Source organism: Cydia amplana, chromosome 20 (genome assembly GCF_948474715.1).
Source record: "Cydia amplana chromosome 20, ilCydAmpl1.1, whole genome shotgun sequence".
In the NCBI taxonomy this organism is placed as follows: Eukaryota; Metazoa; Arthropoda; class Insecta; order Lepidoptera; family Tortricidae; genus Cydia; species Cydia amplana.
The window spans coordinates 3,638,006-3,660,684 of NC_086088.1; the positions used below are offsets into that span (position 1 = coordinate 3,638,006).

At 38.1% G+C, this 22,679-nt stretch overlaps 1 long non-coding RNA gene across 1 annotated transcript; it reads right to left on the reverse strand.

Annotated features, from left to right (window-relative positions):
- Window positions 1-4,731: 4,731 nt before the first annotated feature.
- LOC134657620 (uncharacterized) lies at window positions 4,732-6,197 on the reverse strand. The gene is made up of 2 exons (XR_010097636.1): window positions 5,657-6,197; window positions 4,732-4,858 (listed from the first exon to the last, which is right to left on the reverse strand). It is a non-coding gene; the product is annotated as an uncharacterized LOC134657620 (long non-coding RNA).
- Between the last annotated feature and the right edge of the window lie 16,482 nt (window positions 6,198-22,679).

The following is a 22,679-nucleotide window of genomic DNA, read 5'->3' on the forward strand; positions in this document are numbered from 1 at the left end:
CAGAAAGCGACCTTAATTGTATATACAACATACCCAAATTACAAAGAAATCGGATTAGTACTTTGGCTGTAATAAAATAAAAATGATTTTTCTTTTTTTGCATTTTTTTTTTAAATCTGAAGCATTTGAGGCTTAATATTTGGTGAAAGCACTACATATACATAGGTTAATAATCCAGTAAAAGGAAATTGTTTTTTACGCTAAGGGCAGTTTGGCCATGCTTACCCGGCTATACCCTTTGCTTGAACAACACGGTGTCTTTACAGAAGTTAGAGGATTTTGTCACTTTTCAGTACTTTGGAGGCCAATTTCTCCCAGTAGATTTAGTTTGAGCAGCTAAAAAAATACGTGTCTGTTTTAGACTACTTTATAACATAATTATATAAAAATAAATCAAATCGGAGTTTGACAGTTGGATACCCTTCCTGTAAGATACACTTTTCTGTAGAGGCATGGCAGTTTCATATATCCACTGGATTAAATATTTTAATATCTCCTACCTACTCTAAAAATGTTTTCACGAGATGGGAGGAGGAATATTTATGGGGATAAAGTTTAACACGTGTGCTTAGTGCACAAGGAAATAAATAGCATGGAAATAAATGAAGTATGAATACTTTCCTGGTACCTGCGAATGGGCTATAAATATCGGAGTTTATTCTCTAGAGCGTAAATACTTTTACTGCTTATGGACGACCATTCTCCATTTTAGCATCAGGATGAAAATAAAGGTTCCGCGCCCGTAATCGGATCGTGACATCATGTCCTTCTGTTGAAGACCAGGTTCCTCCATAGGGTTCTGTTCCCCGCCAAGCGCATGGCCTCGTGCAGTTAAATGGATAGCAGAACTGCTATCCAATAATTTCCGTTTGGCATCACTTGAATCCACAAATTATAAAAATACAGATATTATAAATACTTACGATCAGGTTCAATTTTTTCCGGAAGTCATCGTCACAGGCCTTTGCGTCTATTGCAGACGGTTTATGCATTTCTGTTTAGACAACGGGTTTGGTGACTGTGGAGCTGGCCGATGCGTGAGTGGCACCACCTTCCCAGCAATTTGAAATTCTGGGAGTAGGTAACGAACATTGGGGCTAAAAGTTGAGGTTTTTAGTGTTTTTAGTCAACAAAAATAAACTCTTCACGATTGAGTACCATTGCCTACATCAGTACGGCGTGGCTAGGCCGCCCGTGTTTACCTTTGCTTGTGTTTCTGTAAAGAGCATTTCGTATTGTAGGTATTGTATGTACGTCCCAACATGCCCTATGCCCTCATATTTACATTAATGTACTCCAGTTGGCAACAATTATCTTTTACCAACTATTTCCTTGCTCCTTGAGGTCCAACTACTTTGAACTCAATGTTCAATTTTAGTTTTCTGGAGTGAATAAAGATTAATGCTTTGATACATGACAGGATCTTTCTTGAGTTCCAATGAAATCCTTTTTCCTTTGATTTGACAATTTAAAAGGACTAACCGGGAGTACGCACGAGTGATTTCCAGAAATTATATTCTTCAGGAAAATACTATTTTAGGAAAGGTGAATAAAATGCCAAAGGGTATTTGAAACTGAAGAAATAATTATTAGTTCTGAATACATAAAGGGGCCCTCTGATTAACAGTCCGCCGGACGGTATCGGCCTGTCAGTTAGAACAAAAAGTTGACAGTTCCGAACAACTGACAGGCCGATACCGTCCGGCGGACTGTTAATCAGTGGGCCCCTTTAGCAACTTTCTTGCCAAAGGTTAAGAAGAATACACCTGTTCAATAATGTTTTGTGTAGAAAAAAAAAACAAAAAATAACATATTATTTTATTATCTTTTCAGGCGCCGAAAGTGTTTCGAGTACATGGAGCCTCAACATTCTAATGATCAACTGAAATCCGATTAAATGAAGTAAAGGCTGTTTTGACAGCGTCTGTTTAATAAATAAAACATCGTTTTTTAAAATATCTATTAACATTTTTGTTGTGTTGAAATTCGTTTTTAAAGTATGATTTAAGTTTCGAGTGATAAGTGATAATATGTTCGAACAATGTTTGTCAATATCGTGCGGTGTTTTAAGCAAAAAAAAATGCCTTTACTAATATTGTTTTTACCAGTAGTCATATAGCATTACTTTTATTCACTCAAGTCAATATTAAACTAATTTTACGGCTTTGCTCAAGTGTTTATAGTCTCAATGAGACTAAAAATACGTGAGGTAAACCGTAAAAAAAATACATTGATTGAGTAAGATGTGTACAATCTAAGACAATTTCGTGCTTCGAATTTGACAGGTAAACGAGATGGCGCTGTACAGCTCCATACATTTTGCGGTAGGTAACTCTAATTGTCAAAAGTTGACGTTTGACAATTCAGTGACCGCAAAATATATGGCGCAGTACAACGCCATCTGTTATGGACGTCAAACTAAGGGGCACTTTTTTTCTTAGACTTTATCTCTCTATTACAATCAATTCTCTTTGACATGACTGATGGCAGTTTGAATTCGACGAGTCACTTTTACTCGTAGGGTTAATACATTTTCGCTAAAGTGAAATAAACACCAAAGGATGGTCTGATGGACAGATAAGGAATCCTGATAAATCCCTTTTCAAAGTCTGAGTACAGAAGCTACAGATAAAGTGTATTGTTCAATGGGCAAGATCACAGATACATCACAGAATAATTCTGTTTTAGAATTATTAATTCCAAGATACGAAGTTAAACAATCTATTTTTACGCTGTTCTATCAATTTAATAATTTAATCTTCGGTTTGACTTAATTTAATCTTGTGGTTTCTTGTTTAAAGAAAAGATTTAATTTTTAATCCATATTTTGCAAAACAAAGTTATATATGAAAGCAGAAGATTTAAGAGATTTGAAAAATGTAAATTCAATGAAACTACCGAGAAATGACGTTTTGATTGATATGATTTGAAAAGATATTGTTTTATTGAATATTGTTTTGTTAGATATTGTTTTATATTATTTTCCTAGAATGTGAAAGAGCTTTGGTTTTGGATACGTATTTTTAGTCCTTTAATTTTGTATTTAAATTTCTATAGGTATTTATAGAATTCGCTGATACGGTATATTTATTTAATCTAATTATAATGGGTTGTGTGAATGTAATTTATTGAATGTTTGTGAATAGAACAATATGTGTTGGATTTTATCTTATTTATTCCTTGAAAATAAGAATTTACATAATTTTATGGCTTATTGTTAGGTTATACAATGAAATCTTAATGAATTTATTATGTTATTTTCATCATTGCTGTTGTTTATTTTTCATATTATAATACGAGTACCTACTTGTTGTTCTTTTTTGTTGATTTTTTAAATATAATTGTGTTTTTTTAGTAATTTTATATTTTACCACTTGTAATCTTATTTATGTAAAAATGCACTTCAAATGTTTTATACATCTAGAGAAATAACGATTTAATAAAAGGTTATGAAAATTACTTACCTACTTGGTTATTTTACTTATTTTCTAAACACCTTTACTTCTTATGCCTCTTATGCATCTCGCCGAGAGTTTCATCAGCACCGGCGATCGGAGATGGGCGAGACGAGCCGAGTAAGGAGCATTGTGTACACACTCGTTCTATGTCTGTCTCGGGGTCTCTCGACGAATGTGTACAGCTGGCATTACGATGCCTTTTACCAAGTTAAGGAGTAGGGAAAGCAGATTTAAAGCGGACAGAGAAGGCCATAAAGTGCTTGATTTTGTTTTTGACATACAAAATTCATTATATTCGATTGCGACAGTAGACATCGATTTTCATTCCATATCCAGTCGTCGTGAGTTCGAGTCTCAATCAAGACATTTACACACATTACATACATTTTTTCACTTCAAAATTTTATTCTAAGCTTAATAGCATCGTTTCCGAATCATTCTTTTTAACAGGTTTTTTTAGGGTTCCGTACCCAAAGGGTAAAAACGGGACCCTATTACTAAGACTCCGCTGTCCATCCGTCCGTGCGTCCGTCCGTCCGTCTGTCACCAGGCTGTATCTCACGAACCGTGATAGCTAGACAGTTAAAATTTTCACAGATGATGTATTTCTGTTGCCGCTATAACAACAAATACTAAAAACAGAATAAAATAAAGATTTAAGTGGGGCTCCCATACAACAAACGTGATTTTTGACCGAAGTTAAGCAACGTCGGGCGGGGTCAGTACTTGGATGGGTGACCGTTTTTTTGCTTGTTTTGCTCTATTTTTTGTTGATGGTGCGGAACCCTCCGTGTGCGAGACCGACTCGCACTTGGCCGGTTTTTAAATAACAGACGTGAACATTTAAAAAAATCACTTTGAAAATACACCAATTTCATGACTATCTGTAGACCTTTTAGAATTCAGGCCGCACATGCATCGGAAAATTGCATTATTTTACAAGCTTTTATTTACTTTCACCTGTCCCGTTGTCTGTCAGTCTGTAATCAAATCTTGCAAGTTAAATTTGATCCACTTCCCGGTTTCCGATTGAGCTAAAATTTTGCATACACATGTAAGTCGGGTGACAACGCAATATTATGGTACCATCGAGCTGAAGCATGGAGACAGGACGTGGCCATAGGAACTCTGTGATGAAACAACGCAACCTAATTGTGTTATAGGGGTTTTTAGAATTGTCTCGATGAGTATTAGTTGTCTGTCGTAAGAAAAGTGCAGTCAGCGATAAAAGCTTGTGCCAAAAATGAAATTTTTGCCAAAAACTTTTTAATAATAACTTTTATTTAATATTCATGCAGAGGATGTGCTCTATCCGGCATGTAGAAATTTTTGCCCTCATCAAACTTGGTACTTCGTTGACCGCTCTGCGACGCTACCACGGGACGGATACGGGCGTTTTCCTGTTGACAAAAATATAATATATTATAATACCTACCAATGTTCTGGTTTTGCCATATATCTTTTGTCTGAAGATTAAATAAGTATGTATTCCTCATCAAAAGCAAAATGGTTCTGTTTTTTTTTATTAATTATAGATTTGATTCACTTTGGGTCACTGAGCCAAATTAAGGATGACTCACGGTAGACCAGGCCGTGCCTGGGCCGGAGCTTCCGGAGCTTCATTTTCTATGGAAAGCACTACGTGATCACTGATCAGTGATCAGCCGTCATAGAAAATGACATGTCGGACGCCGCGGCCCGGGCACGGTCCGGTCTAGCGTGAGTCATCCTTTAGTGAGTTAGTTAAGTTTGAAATAATTAAATAATATGAGGCTATTTTATCCTCCAAAAAAGCAAATGTTTGATAGTTTCACGATAAAAACCAGTCTTGCTGTACCCACTGCCCCTTTAGCATTAGAATAGGGAATATAACGCAAATCTTTTCGGAGGGGGCGCCACTAGCACAAACCGCCTTGAAGCATCAATGTCCAATTTATTTGTAACAAATAATCTGTGGAAACTTGTCAAAAACTCTTTAGGGCAATAGTATGTATAAATTACTCTATGGTTTACGGTTTGTGCTAATAGTGCTGCACTCTGGCGGCAGAACATAATAATATTAGCCTATTTTGTACTCCAAAAAAGCAAATGTTTGATAGTTTCACGGTAAAAAGATACATTAATTTGAATTAATTAAAACTACGTATTAATTTGTGTCAGCTATAAAGTGTGAATGAACTCTTATACATAGTACTCACGTTGACATCGTTTTTCCGTATATACTGACGTAAATTATGCAGTTTCCTTTTTAATTTATTGACTTCATTTTCTAAGTATAATCTTCTCGTTAATTTTGTGTTATCAGACGCAATTTGTGTATCGTCATTCATTTTATTTCCTGTAGCATAAATGGTGTGTTGTCTTTCAGCGTCATTTCCAAAATTTGGCTTGTCTTGGCTTGGCTCAGCTTGGATATAATCAATAATTGCAAGATCATTATTGGCCAAATTATTATTTCCTTGCTTGCCTGCTGTACTGTAGCCCATGACTAACGTTTTGTCTTTGTTACTATTTTTAGGATTTTCTTTTTCTTTGGCATGCACTATTGGCTTTTGTTTTCGAAGTATAGGAACTTCAAATTCGGATTCTGTATCATAGGCTACGTTAGCGTCCTGAATAATTACAATCTCTTTATTACTAGGAAAGTTAGCTACATCACTACCAATTAAGCGTGAACCTTGATTTATTTCTTTCAATCTACCGTTCGTAACTCGTAATTGGTCTTCATCAGCTTCACCGTTGACAGTATTGGGTAAAACATGACTTAACTGGTCTGGTACAAGTTCTCGTGTATTAGGAGCTACCGCATCAATTTCTACGGGCCCGAGTCTCGGTGTATGATTCTCTTCGGGTTTGTGTTTCTTTACCATTTGTTTTAGTAATTCTCTTAAGCGTGGAATTTCTCTTCTTGGTACTTGGTCAAGAAGTGATTTTAATTGTTTTTTTAATGAAACTTTGTCCTCGAGGTTTGAATTACTTGTGCTGTCGCGGTTTTGAGGTGAAAGGTTAAATATAGGTGCTCTTGCGAAAATACTGCTTTTTCTTGAATACGGTGCTGTCTGAAATGACTTTACAAGTTTAACAAAATTGGAGTTTAGTTCCTAACATTTTCTAATAAATTCAATAAAAAGACTAAAATAGGTTTTTACAACATTAAGGTAGAGATAAACAACGACCAACAGCTTTAAGGATAGATACGTTTAAGCTAAGAAATACTACTTACCTTTGTTTGTTGGTTATCATCACCAAACTTATTATAATTAGACACTACTGAGCTCTTTCTTGGGCCGAAATTTCTGAAATAGCGAAAATAGCCGAATCAATATATAAATAATCTGATGACTAATAGGAACTATCGATAATTGAGAATAATCAACAACGACAATCTCGATAATGGTCAATTTAGTATGGGAATCTCGCTGACACCAGCCTGTGACTGTGGGGAGCCAACTCAAACAATCCCTCATATAATAGGAAAATCTCCTAGAAGGCGATTTGCCGGAAGCAAGCAGGAATTGTTAGCACTCACATCGGAAGCAAGGGATTGGCTATTCAATTTAGATATTAAAATATTAAATTAAATTGTAAATTGACTGTTTATTCAGGAATAAAGCCATACGACTAGGGTTTGCACGACGGTTCCGAAATGTATGGGAATATCCGCGGATCCGGATCCAGATCCGGATAATTTCATACATTTCGGATCCGGATTGCAAACCCTACATACGACATAATAATGAAAGGCGATTCTTTGATTTAAAAAAGTGTAGGGGACAACTAAATAAAATTACCCAAATACATGAGATAATCTGTAAAATTAGCTAATTCTTACCGTTGTTGGATGAGATCAGGAGGAGCATCTTCCACGGTTATAATAGGCATTATCAAGACGCCAGGACCTCGGCCACCCTGCACCAGGTTTCTTAGTCCAGGAATAACTGAAAAAATTTCATTTATTGAAGACAGTATAGGGGAATTCCGGCCTTCCCGTATACTGTCTGTGGTAAAATCGCAAACTCTGGGTAATCGCAAACGCAACTGACGGCCTAGCCAAGGCACAGGGCGGACACGCCATACATCAAAAATCATTTGCGTTTAGATGTGTGCACGGCACGTCTGTACACGCATATGTGTAGGTAAGTCGCTATACTGAGAGTCCGCCAGAAGTCCGCCAGATTATGGCCAGAGGGCCTACCGCGAACCACGTTCAACGTGTTACCTCCCTGTCACACTTACGTACGAATTTACAAGTGCGACAGAGAGGCAACACGTCGAACGTGGTTCGCGGTAGGCGTTCAGGGGCCCGATTTTTGAAATTCGACCGCTCGATTTCGTGTATTTCGTTCAGTAATATCTCCACTACTAGGCATGTAAATTCTACTAATAGAATTGAAAACGAGTGGTCAATACCACTAGATTCCCAATTTCTATCGCTCGTATTTCAAAAATCAGCATTTCGCCGTTTTCCACCGATTTTCGAGTGACGAAATCGAGCGATCGAAATTAAAAAATCGGCCCCCAGATTCGTGTCGCGGGGCGAGGTAATGCGAGTTGGGGCGGGGCGGTGCGTGGCCGTTCTGTATGATAATAGGTACTATTACTTATTCTGTGGCCAAGGTGACAATCGCTATCGCTTCGCCATCGTATCGCTCCATCGTATCGCTTTGTGTCTCTTTATCACACTTCCATATTAGTGTGACAGTGACAGTTGCGTTTCGTTCGCTACGGAGCGTTAGCGACTGGCATGTTGGCTACGGGGCCTGTTTAGAAAGAGATAACATGATTCCACTCATCGCCATCTTAGAAGTCACGCCATCACTAGTGCCAAGCGATTAGCGGAGCGTTACGGGTGCACACAGGATTCAAGATATTTGCTTACTGTTGTTGCAATTTTCCCATATTTTGTTCTATGATATAGGAGGCAAACGAACAGACGGATCACCTGATGGTAAGCGATTACCGCCGCCCATGGACACCCGCAGCACCAGAGGGGTCGTAAAAGTAAATTTAAACATAGTGCAAATAAGTGTCGTGTTAGAACTAATATTACTTTATATTGTAAGTTTACTAACTTACAATATAAAGTGATATTAGTTCTAACACGACACTTATTTGCATAAATAATTAGTAGGTGAGGATTCAATTACGAGAATTACATACGGCTGGGCCAAACATAAACTAAAACTATTTTATTAGGTCGACCTGTATGTAACTAACTTGTAATGGAATCTTGCAAGTTAAATTAGATCCACTTCCCGGTTTCCGATTGAGCTGAAATTTTGCATACACATGTAAGTCGGGTGACAATGCAATATTATGGTACCATCGAGCTGATCTGATGATGGAGACAGGAGGTGGCCATTATTAGGTCGACCTGTATGTAATTAACTTGTAATGGAATCTTGCAAGTTAAATTTGATCCACTTCCCGGTTTCTGATTGAGCTGAAATTTTGCATACACATGTACGTCGGGTGACAATGCAATATTATGGTACCATCGAGCTGATCTGATGATGGAGACAGGAGGTGGCCATAGGAACTCTGTGATGAAACAACGCAACCTAATTGTGTTAGGGGTTTTTAGAATTGTCTCGATGAGTATTAGTTGTCTGTCGTAAGAAAAGTACAGTCAGCGTTAAAAGCGTGTACCAAAAATGAAATTTTAGCCAAAAACATATTTTTACAAGCTTTTATTTAACTTGCATTGTACCTACCTATATATATATATATATGTGTGTATGTAGTAAACTATGTTTGTACGGGTCAAATCTTGCAAGTTAAATTTGACCCACTTCCCGACTTCCAATGAAGCTGAAAATTTGCATACATATATGACAATGCAATATTATGGTAGCATCGAGTTGATCTGATGATGGAGACAGGTGACTACAAGGAACTCTGTAATAAAACAACGCAACCTAATTGTGTTTGGGATTTTTAGAATTGTCTGGATGAGTATTAGTTGTCTGTGGAAAGAAAAGTACGGTCAGCGATAAAAGCTTGTACCAAAAATGCAATTTTTGCCAAAAACTTATCTTGTTTCATTACCTTTGTGGACATTGGCGAACATATTGAGTGGGTTGGTTACGAACGTTCTGGATTGCCCCCGACCTATAGAATAAAAATTTGCTCTTTAACGTGTGTATATTCAACTATTTAATCAAAATTAAATGTAATTCTCCATTTCACTTTAATTCTCCATTTAAAAAAAGTAATTCTTCATTTTACGTTTGTTTAAAGTGAACACTTAAGAGTGTACATGCAATATGTACGTTTATTAAAATTTAAGTCTAATCTTGACCAATATGTCGTACATGATCTCAGTTTTAGGCTAGTCTGGGTCAATTAAGAACGATCGTAACCTCGTAAGACCCAGGGCGATTTTGGCGCTTCTGAATTTGGAACTTTCTTTGGAAAGTTCAAAACTCGAATTTAATTTGTACTTGTACAATGTACACGGGGACCATAGACTAGGAATCCTCTAGACGGAGTTTAGAGCCATTATTTCATGAAACCGATGCTGCCAAAAATACTGGGGTGCGGGGGACGAGGTGAGCGAGTCCCGTGCCGTGATTGGTCCGTTCAAAGACACGGACGTCACACAAAGACACTTTGACTCGAAAATGGAGTAAAACTACCGTATATTTGTGGCAGAGGGGGTAGCGCTGCTATGCTCAGTCTGGAGGATGTCTTGTCTGTGACGGGGACTTACGAGGGTTAATTTAATGATCTAAGAAAAAGTGTTTAAAGCCTGATCCGGAGGATTTCGCCACTGGAGGGCTTCGTCGATTTATAATGTTGTTATATCCACTGATACACCCCTATAAAGAGCCCCAGACCCGAGCTCCCGGCGCTTATTTCTCTATGACAATGGCAGATGATCACGTGATGCTTTCCATAGAAAACGAAGCGCCGGAAGCTCCCGCCTGGACACGGCCCGGTCTAACGTATGTAACCCTATTCCACAGTACTTTCGTTTACTTACCTCCAGATCTAGCGGTTGATCGTGGGTTAGTTTTGGGTGTTGTTGTTGGGTTTCCTGGTGTATGGTCTGTTGGTGTCGTGGACGGAGTCGTCAGTTGCTCCGGCTCTGTATTGTAGATCCTATGACCGACAATAGGCCTATGTGACAGATTGCAGACCAGTTGTAGGACCTGAAACACAATATATTTTTCACCTCAACAACTCGAACAAGGGTACTTTGCTACTTAAAAACAGTGAGCAAAATCGCATTTTGCTCACTGAGTGAGACAAAATGAGCAAAATGCGATTTTGATAACTCAGTGAGCAAAATGCGATTTTGCTAATTCAGTGAGCAAAATGCGATTTTGCTCACTGTTTTTAAGTAGCAAAGTACCCTTGTTCGAGCTGCTGAGGTGAAAACTTAATTGTTGGTATATCTTAAGAAAACATGAGTGAATAGAGGTAAGATGATGAAGAAGGAATACATTTTTCGGGTTCTCTAATATGTTCTCACTGCTGAGGTGAAAAGTTTTGTGAACTACACGAGATCAAAGTTATTTACATCTCGTGCGCTTTTGAGTCCCTTACTACGCTCCAGATTCTAAATTAGTAGTAGTAGTAGTATAGAATCTTTCACTTGCACGGGACTCAAAATAAGCACTCGAAGAAACATCAAACTTTGATCTCTTGTTGTACAAATAACTATTTTGCAACCTTTTTTAACCGGTCCACTTGTTACTCAACTGAACTACGGAACTTACGGCTCGGCCGCGACATTACGCGACTGGCGACGGCGGCAGCGACAACCAAAGGTGGGAACGAAAGCTCCGGTCGCTGTATCTCGCTCCAACCTATGGTTGTCGCTGCCGCCGTCGCAAGTCGCTCAATGTCGTGGCCGAGCCGTCGAACGCCGAACCTGCACGGTCGCATTCTATCGCTTGTCACCATGCCTGTCACGTTCTAACAAGTATGTAAAGTGACGGGCATAATGACAGGCGATAAAAATGGAACCATGCTACGCCCGCTGAAGCGTGCAAATCTCTCAATTCCTTCCTTTATGTACAGTCATTATCAACTGTAGCGGGTGAAACAAATTATCCGCCATCTTGGATATTTTCTTCCAAATACGGATGGATAAATCTCTACCGCTCTGCTATACTTTGTTGTTTACTGTACACACGCCTAAGTCTGAGGGGCTACCGCGAAAACCGAAATTCGCAAATTGCGGAGATCTTTCTCTTTTCGGGTTAAATATTTTTTTTTATTTTCTCAAAAAGAAATTTATAGTTCACTTATATGAGAAACATTTTTCAATAACATTTGATGAATAGGTACCTACATAAAATTCCAATGAAGGCGTAAATAGAGTGACAGAGAAAAATGCCCGCAATTTGTGAACTTCGATTTTCGCGGTTATAGCCTAACGACCTCTGAGCGTCTACCGCGAACTACGTTCGACGTGTTCCTCTCTGTCGCACTTGTAAATTCGTACGTAAGTGTGACAGGGAGGTAACACGTCGAACGTGGTTCGCGGTAGGCCCTCTGGTCTGCTCTACCTCGTTTGTTTAGCATTAGAAAAATGGGAATCTTGACATGTCTTTTTAACGAAAAACGATTTAAAATAATTGTAACTATTATTTATGAAACCAAAGGAATGTTAATATATAATTATTGTTACCTACATATTTGCTGTAATTTATTTTTCAAAAGTGTAATAAAAGATTTATTGATAGTACATAATTATGTAATATTATTAAAGTAAAAATTAAAAATTAAGCTTAAATAAAAGTGGGTTTCAATAAAAAGACACGTCAAGGTTGTTTACACTTTTTCTAATGCTAAATAAAAACGTGGTACCGTCAACCGGGGTGAATTGAGATGGCTGGGGTGAATAGGGACAAAACTTAAAATGTGATTTACCTGACAATTTCTTAAAAAATACCCATACAAATTGTATAATTCAATTGAAAATAATAGTAGAGCTTGTATAATTATGGTTAGTAAATTTGGATAGTTCCTTAATAATTAGATTTTATTTTAGTATCTACTTAGTAAATATAACTTACTAATACATCGTGTTTTCGCGTCTTTTCTAACCGTTGGTAGCCAAAATAATGAGTCATTCCGCAGCCTATATGCGTATTGTTATGGTTCAGCATATTCAAATAGTTATTTCTCCTAAAATATGATGGAATTCATAAACACTTTTGTGCAAAAAGTTTCACATAAACTGTCATTCTATGGAACTTGCTAATAAATAAATGGCACTAGTAAATTCATCATTCAGAGACAATTTCAATATGGCGGTTAATTTGTTTACATAGTTAGCAAGTTCCATAGAATGACACTTTATTAATTTTGATGCTTTGACTTTGGTGGCTGACGGTGTGTTATGACGCCGTGGAACTTTCCACATGTCGTCACCGTAAAGACGGCCGTTTTTTAGCGTCCGCTATATGACGACACCGCTTTCCGAGGAAACCAAAGCTTTCCCTACGGCTGCGAGTAGGCGGGCGCAGGCAGCATAACCGCTCCGCCTTCGATCCTCGCCAATGTGACGGGCGAGGGACCGCGACCGCGCCGCTTTCGTCTCGCGACCAGGGCTCGGAACCGGTTATTTTGTAAAACCCAAAATAGCCCAATATTTTTAATTATTTTACGTAGGACGGAATCATTTACTAGATAACAACTTCGTATTATTATATTGTCCCATTAAAAATGAAATAATAAGCCAAAGAACGAAAAAGAACGTAATAATACCGGTATTTTTTGTATGAAGATAAAACCGGTTCCGAGCCTTGCCCGCGACCGCTCCGCGTCGGTTCCGCATTCGGTCGGCGTATCGAGAGCGGATTGCGCGCGGTGCCGCGCTTCGGCAATGTGACGTAACGTTCTGTGCATTCCCGGTTTAGCAGTACCGCGCGTAAATCCGCGTCGGTTCCGCTACCGCGTCAGTGTGACGGAGCCTTTAGTTATGGAATAGACACCTACCCTCCCTTATAATTCAGAATCATATCTGCCGTGGTCTTCGACATACCCCCGTCTTTTAATACTCTCAGGATTGATATAATCGCATCTTTCACTTGTGCATACCTCAAACAAGTACCCTCCATTTCTGAAAAAAAAAAGTTTTTATACTTTTTATTTTACGGTTCTGGCGCAATGCATAATATACTATGTATCCATGCCAAATTGCAGCTTTTTAGCACTAATGATCACGGAGCAAAGCCTCGGACAGACAGATGGACATGGCGAAACTATAAGGGGTTCTAGGTGACTACGAGACCCTTAAAATGGAGTACTTATATTAAAAAACTGGCCAAGTGCAAATCGGACTCGGTGCGTTCCAAGGGCTCCGAAGATTAAGTCCGACTCACGCTTGACTGCACCGTTCTATTAGGTTTCCTGTTATCTATAGGTAAAGAATTATTTAGTGTATTTTATTTTAAAAATTGTAGACCCAGTAGCTTCGGAGATAAAGGGTGGGGAATGGTCAGACAGACAGACGCACGCGTGATTCTATAAGGTTTCCGATTTTTTCCTTTTGAGGTACGGAACCATAAAAAACCTTTCCGATGGTATGGCGCTTTTTAGGGTTCCGTACCCAAAGGGTAAAAACGGGACCCTATTACTAAGACTCCGATGTCCGTCCGTCCGTCTGTCACCAGGCTGTATCTCACGAACCGTGATAGCTAGACAGTTGAAATTTTCACAGATGATGTATTTCTGTTGCCGCTATAACAACAAATACTAAAAACAGAATAAAATAAAGATTTAAGTGGGGCTCCCATACAACAAACGTGATTTTTGACCGAAGTTAAGCAACGTCGGGCGGGGTCAGTACTTGGATGGGTGACCGTTTTTTTGCTTGTTTTGCTGTATTTTTTGTTGATGGTGCGGAACCCTCCGTGCGCGAGTCCGACTCGCACTTGGCCGGTTTTTTTTTCCTCATTGATACTGATACTAGGGGTGACTCCAGCCAGCAGATCCTGCAGCAAGGACTAGGAAGAGGAGACTACAGCGGGGAGGCGAAGTTGAGGCAAATAGCCCTGTAAGCTCGTATGACTCTGCTGTTGCAACAGGCAACGGGTCTTTTTTCCTCATTGATACTGATACTAGGGGTAACTCCAGCCAGCAGATCCTGCAGCAAGGACTAGGAAGAGGAGACTACAGCGGGGAGGCGAAGTTGAGGCAAATAGCCCTGTAAGCTCGTATGACTCTGCTGTTGCAACAGGCAACGGGTCTTTTTTCCTCATTGATACTGATACTAGGGGTAACTCCAGCCAGCAGATCCTGCAGCAAGGACTAGGAAGAGGAGACTACAGCGGGGAGGCGAAGTTGAGGCAAATAGCCCTGTAAGCTCGTATGACTCTGCTGTTGCAACAGGCAACGGGTCTTTTTTCCTCATTGATACTGATACTAGGGGTAACTCCAGCCAGCAGATCCTGCAGCAAGGACTAGGAAGAGGAGACTACAGGGGGGAGGCGAAGTTGAGGCAAATAGCCCTGTAAGCTCGTATGACTCTGCTGATTCAACAGACAATGGGTTTTTTCCTCACGTCTTAATCTTTGCTCTCGAAGTGCTTTCGAAGTAGGCTTCCAACCTGGATTTGTGAATGTTTCAATGCCAACAAACTGTTCCGGATTTGAATATTTCGCTGTAAACAAAAAGTAGATAAATCATAAATTAATCTATCTATCTACCTATAATATATAATAATCTACTCTAATACAGTCAGCAGCAGAAGTTGCTAAGCGGGCGAGGTTTTCAAAATTACCTTGACTCGCTCTTATTCTCTTAACAAGTCGCGTCAATAAGATCATTTTGAACACCTCGCCCGCTTAGCAACTATGCTGACTGTACCTTTAAACCAGCAATTCTTGTTTATTTATTTAGATATATATTTATTTTCGGAGATCTCGGAAACGGCTCTAACGATTTCGATCAAATTTACTATATGGCGGTTTTCGGGGGCGAAAATTCGATCTAGCTAGATCTCTCTGGGAAAACGCGCATTTTTGAGTTTTTATGTTTTCCGAGAAAAGCTCGGTCTCCCAGATGCCTCGTTGCGAATATTGCATATTGCACCCAAAATATGCGTGTGGGATATTAAATGAAAGCCAATTAAATATATTATGTTTAATTTATACATTGTGTTACCATACGCTTCCTTACATTCCACGACTCTTCTCTTTCCGCACAGACTATAAAAGTTTTTATGGCTATCGTTTACTAGATTTTCGGGGGTACCGGGTTTCGAAAAATAGGTACCGTAAAACGAGGTGACTTTAGGAAATTTTGGGGATACTTTGATAGTTTTAAAACTGCCACTAAATTATCATTATTCATTATTTTCTCGAACTGTTCGTGTAACAAGTTAGATTATTATACATACTTGTTTACCTACTACTAAAAAATCCGAATAAAAATATGTAACGGCTGAAAAACTGAAATATCGAAGTCGCCCCTGCATTTGAAAGTCACCCCGGTTTACGGTACGGCTATTTTTGAATCCAAGATGGCTGACGAATACGCCGGGACCGTTATTAGCTCTGCAAGTCTGCAGAAATCGTGAAAACGACAAAACTGTGCAATTAATCCTAATTCGTAGTCCCACTGATTTAGCCTAGTTGTTTTTTGTTCTTCTATGTACTTATGAAAATATTTTTTTTGTAGAACTTCATCTATAATAGTTTGTGATTTTGGATTGTTGGCTAGTTTTATGGTAGGTACTAACTAGTAGATCTGCAGAAATCAAGAGCATGTTGGCACTGGTTCGCCCAAACCTGTGCAAAAAATGCTAACTCGTAGTCCCACCTCTACTGAAACAACAAACATTAATTGAAATAGATGTGGGTAAATGAATGAATATTATGGGTCAATTTTACACAGATCAACCTATTACAATGGTAAGCTCAGAGGCTTGTATTGTGGGTACTAGACGATGATATGGGATCATTGTGTCAGTTTACCTTCCAATGCCTGTTTCCGTCCACTTGGCGTAGTTCCACAAAGAAGAACGCAATGACCCTATATCGTAATATATAAACATCATCATCATCATCATTTTAGCCTTCGGTCGCCCACTGCTGAGCATAGGCCTCTGCTGAGCATAGGCCTCTCTTCGTGTACGCCACTTGTCCCGGTCCTGTGCTAGTCTCATCCAAAAGTGTCCCGCGATACTTCGAACGTCATCCACCCAACGACCCAACGGACGCCAGGCGCTTCTTTCATCCGTATATAAACATAGGAACATAATCTGACTACACAATACAGGCGTAACCTAGTGGCAGTCATAGGTTAAGTAAAACCTGTAAAGTTTTTGGCAAATAAAACTAATTTTTTTTTAATACTTATATACTTACATAGTAAAAATCCTTAACGCGGGCACAAATGGACGTATTTTTACAAACGGAAACCAACCCACAAACAAATATTTTGAAAATCGAACCTTGTGTTAAAACATTTTTACTTGGTCAAGCAAATCTTGTCAGTAGAAAAAGGAAATTTAAAAAATCGCGGGTTAGATAGAAATCGCGTGTCATTTATATCTGAATTGAATATGAATATGAATATCTTATCTGTGGAACTGATTTGTTTACATTTCTTCGTTGTTCGATGTACATTGCTGCTGCTTTTGGTTAGTTTCCTACGGATACCTACTTTAGTTCGCTTTACATTGCTACTGACATCCTGCTTGACAGACTATAGTAACATTTTGAATGGAGGTTTCGTCTACATACAGTAATAAAAATCTTAAAATCTAAAGGTGGGTCCACACGTCACAGACTTTAGTCAGCGCAGCGTGTCTGTACAGACTTAAGTCGGTGCAAATGGGACGTGTGGACGTGAACTCTCAAGTCTGTAACGACATCTGTGCATTTTTGTATCTGGCATCAAAAAGTCGGCGCAGACATGCGTGTTTGCGCCGACTACTGCACTGTGTGGACGCATGTTCAGACTTGTTTGGGTCAACTTACGACAACTTTGGTTAATTAATTCACAGTTTGCTTTGTTTTTATTATAAAAATGAACGATTTAACAAAATATTCTATAGAATTCTTAGTTGAATTTATCTATCTATATATATAAATGCACGTGTCCTGACTGATTGACTGACTGACTGACTGACTGACTGACTCATCAACGCAGAGCCGAAACTACAAACGCTAGAAAGTTGCAATTTGGACACTAGGTTGCATTTATAAAATGTATAAGAGCTAAGAAGCGATTTTGAGAAATTCAACCCCTAAGGGGGTTAAAAAGGGGATGAAAGTTTGTATAGGGTACAAGTTTTATTTTAAGCTAAGAATTTGAAACTTTGTAAAAATGTATTCTATTAAAAAACAAGAAAACTAATTTCAGCGTTTTTGAAAATTCATCCCCCAAGGTGGTGAAAAAGGGGTTCAAAGTTTGTATGGTGATCAAATTTTTTTGTGAGTGTGGGATTTGAAACTTTGCATATGGGGATATTATTATAAGACAGGAAAAGTAATTTCAGCGTTTTTGAAAATTCATCCCCTAACAGGGTTAAAAAGGGGTTGAAAGTTTGAATCCATTACAAATGCTTTGAAACTTCTTAGAAAGGCATAAAAGTCGATTACAAAAAAAAAGTAATTGTAACGTTTTTGGAAATTCAACCCCTAAGGGGGTTAAAAAGGGGATGAAAGTTCGTCTTGGGGTGCAAATTTTATTTTAATCTAGGAACTTGAAACTTTGCAAAAAGGTATTAAATTAAAATACAAGAAAACTAATTTCATCGTTTTTGAAAATTCATCCCCCAAGGTGGTGAAAAAGGGGTTGAAAGTTTGTATGGAGATCAAATATTTTTGTGAGTGTGGGACTTCAAACTTTGTATATGGAGATATTATTATAAGACAGGAAAAGTAATTTCAGCGTTTTTGAAAATTCATCCCCTAACAGGGTTAAATAAGGGGTTGAAAGTTTGAATCCATTACAAATGCTTTGAAACTTCTTAGAATGGCATAATAGCCGAATCCAAAAAAAAGTAATTGCAACGTTTTTGGTAATTCAACCCCTAAGAGGGTTAAAAAGGGGATGAAAGTTCGTCTTGGGGTGCAAATTTTATTTTAATCTAGGAACTTGAAACTTTGCAAAAAGGTATTAAATTAAAATAAAAGAAAACTAATTTCAGCGTTTTTGAAAATTCATCCCCTAAGGTGGTGAAAAAGGGGTTGAAAGTTTGTATGGATATCAAACATTTTTTTCGAGCGCAGGACTTTAATCTTTGTATTAGGGGATATTATTAGAAGACAGGAAAAGCAATTTCAGCGTTTTGTAAAATTCATCCCCTAACAGGGTTAAAAAAGGGTTGAAAATTCGTATAGGGTTCAAATTTTATTTTAAGCTAAGAACTTGAAACTTCGTATAAAGATATATTTTTAAAATACAAGAAAACTAATTTCAGCGTCTTTGAAACTTCATCCCCTAAGGTGGTGAAAAAGGGGTTGAAAGTTTGTATGGATATCAAATATTTTTTCGAGCGCGGGACTTGAGTCTTTGTATTTGGGGATATTATTAGAAGACAGGAAAAGTAATTTCAGCGTTTTGTAAAATTCATCCCCTAACAGGGTTAAAAAAGGGTTGAAAATTCGTATAGGGTTCAAATTTTATTTTAAGCTAAGAACTTGAAACTTCGTAAAAAGATATATTTTTAAAATACAAGAAAACTAATTTCAGCGTTTTTGAAAATTCATCCCCTAAGGTGGTGAAAAAGGGGTTGAAAGTTTGTATGGATATCAAATATTTTTTCGAGCGCGGGACTAGAATCTTTGCATTTGGGGATATTATTAGAAGACAAGAAAAGTAATTTCAGCGTTTTGTAAAATTCATCCCCTAATAGGGTTAAAAAGGGGTTGAAAGTTCGTATAGGGTTCAAATTTTATTTTAAGCTAGGAACTTGAAACTTTGTAAAAAGTTATTAAATTAAAATACAAGAAAACTAATTTCAGCGTTTTTGAAAATTCATCCTGTAAGGTGGTGAAAAAGGGGTTGAAAGTTTGTATTGATATCAAACATTTTTTCGGGCGCGGGACTTGAATCTTTGGATTTGGGGATATTATTAGAAGACAGGAAAAGTAATTTTAGCGTTTTGTAAAATTCATCCCCTAACAGGGTTAAAAAGGGGTTGAGAGTTTGTACGGGTTTCAAATTTTATTTTAAACTAGGAACTTGAAACTTCGTAAAAAGGTATTAATTTAAAACTGCAAAAAACTAATTTCAGCGTTTTTGAAAATTCATATCTCAAGGTGGTGAAAAAGGGGTTGAAAGTTTGTATGGAGATCAGATATTTTTGTGAGAGCGGGGCTTGAATTTTTGTACAGAGGCATTTATTAGAATACAAGAAAAGTAATTTCAGCGTTTTTAAAAGTACATCCCTTAAAAGGGTTAAATAGGGGTTGAAAGTTTGTATGGGGTTCAAATTTTATTTTAAGCTAGGAACTCGAGACTTCTCTTCTTCTAGATCTTTTGCTGCATAATGTTCTAAGCTAATGTAGAATATATAACCACCAATATACAAATCCACGCGTACGAAGTCGCGGGCAACAGCTAGTAGATCTATATAATCCCTTCTAGCTGTATGGAAAATTAAGTCCAAAGAGTACAGTAATAGGGATATGAAGACGTCCGCACACCACGAGGTTTAAGGAACAACTAACATGTCTGTATCGTGTGGACGATGTGAGTCGCACATACTTTTGTCCGTGCAACAATCTGCGCAGCGCAAGTCTGCACCGTCTGGACCTAGCTTTACGTCAGCTGTCCCGGTGCAGGATTTGGCAGATTGTCATTAAATATTATTTTTTAATTTCACATTTTTAATCGTCCAAATATGGTTTTAAACTCTAAAATTGATCAAAGTACAGTTTACGGCAATATCATCGCTTAGTATCCACAACACAAGTCTTTTTGAGCTTAGGGGTCATCCATTAATTACATCACACGTTTGGGGAGGGGACGGGGGACATTAATTTTCTTTCCTAATCAGTTTTGGGTTATGAAATAACTCATATTTCTTTTCTTCAAAAATATTATGATAAAATATTAATAATAGGTACAACCTACTTAATTCGATTTGCCGATTTTGTTGAAAAAATGTGACGTCACACCAGGGGGGAGGGGTTTGCCAAATGTGACCAAGTGTGACAATGACCCCTCATAAGGGGTAAAAAAAACCTAGAAATTCGTGTGATGTAATTAATGGATGACCCTTTACCGCCAAGGCTGATAAAAGTAAGTAAGTAAGTAATCATTTATTGTCAGATTGTGCATGTCAGTTTACAGATGTTACAAAATTATTTGATTAGTGAGTGTCACAATGAACCGGTTTACGGTATACAATGTCCTTATTCCTAAAATACATATAGTAAAATTCAATTACACTAAAAATTAATTAAATGGCAAAAATACAAAATTCAAATAAAAAAGTGTGTGTCTTACCAATCTCCTGGTTAACTTGTACGCCTTAGGTAGTGGAACCCCGTCTTTATCCCGAACTACACCATTAGAGACCTCATCTCTCATCCTGGAATGTAAGAGACATTTTAATAATCGATTTAAAGTTTTTAGGGTTCCGTACCTCAAAAGGAAAAAACGGAACCCTTATAGAATCTGGAATCACTCGTGCGTCTGTCTGTCCGTCTGTCACAGCCTATTTTATCCGAAACTACTGGACCAATTAAGTTGAAATTTGGCACACATAATTATGTAAGTTTGTGACCCAAAGTCGGACATTCATGCCATTTCTGACTTTTGTATTGCTTTAATGCAATGGGTCCCATATAGACATTTGATCCTAAAAACAAACCTGATTAATTGATACCATAAATGAAAATTTGTCATCTAGCCTATTGGCCCTAGTCACACCATAAAAAGTGAAGACAGAAACTAAGATGGAGCTCACCGGTTCCGTGTGGGTTCCGTAATAGCCTATTTACTCTTGCTTTAAAGAGACCGAGGAAATATTTCTCAAGGAATAGAGATGGCGCTGGCGGGAGGGCAGCAGGGATTGTATTCCGTTCATGGAATGGAATGGAATGCGGCATCCAATTCATATGAGAGTATAATTCTCTGCTCAAAGTTACTTGGCTTGAGTTGTGTTTGACGACTGGTCTGGCCTAGTGGGTAGTGACCCTGTCTGTTAAGCCACGGTCCTGGGTTCGAATCCTAGTAAGGGCATTTATTTGTGTTATTAGCACAGATATTTGTTCCTGAGTCTTGGGTGTTTTCTATGTATTTATGTATTTGTATATTATATATATCGTTGTCTGAGTACCCACAACACAAGCCTTCTTGAGCTTACTGTGGGACTTAGTCAATCTGTGTAAGAATGTCCTATAATATCTATTTATTTATTTACTGCTGTACACTAGCGTCTCCCGAGCGTCGGCCTCTAGTCAACTCTATGGCTGCTGCTTGACGCAACTTTGGCGCAACTGCGTAGCGACGGCACTTTCCATAGCGCTGACTAGACGCCGACGCTCAAAGACGCTAGTGTGGGGAGGCACCAAATGGTGTTAAAAAAATGCACACATTACTACTTCCCGGCGATTTCATCCCGCCAGTCAATGAATGTCATATAGAATATAGATGGCCAAGCAAATCTTGTAAGTAGAAAAAGGCGCGAAATTAAAATTCTCTATAAGACGATATCCCTTCGCGCCTACATTTTTCAAATTGCCGCCTTTTTCTACTGACAAGATCTGGTTGACCAAATATAATATACAAAGTCCGCACCCTATACAACATAGAAAACGATATCCCCATGGTTATTGAACGAAAAAGTAGATGACCGCCGCCATCTTGGATTATAAAAAACATGAAAAATTTTGTGATTTTTCCGATATTTTAATAGCTGTCCTCCTGATCGGAAAACAAAAGCGGAGAGAGGGTTTGGTTTTGTTATTATTTTTTATTGAAACTTACTTTCCTATTTCATCTATTATAGTATCTGATAGGTCATGCATTATGAACATTTTTCCCTGTTCACATTGAGGGCCCATTATCATCCCCTGAAATAAATGACGAATATTACTCAACATTAACAAGGTCTGGCTACTGAAATATTACACAAATGTTGGGCGGGAAATTCAAAAAATCTTGGGCTGGTCACACTTTGTGTAGTAGGAATTATAGTTTTGATACTAGAAAATGTTTTTGATTTTCTGTGCACACGTAAGGTACCTAAGGATATAAGTTAAATATACGTTGATGTGCACTCAAAGTCAGCTCACATAA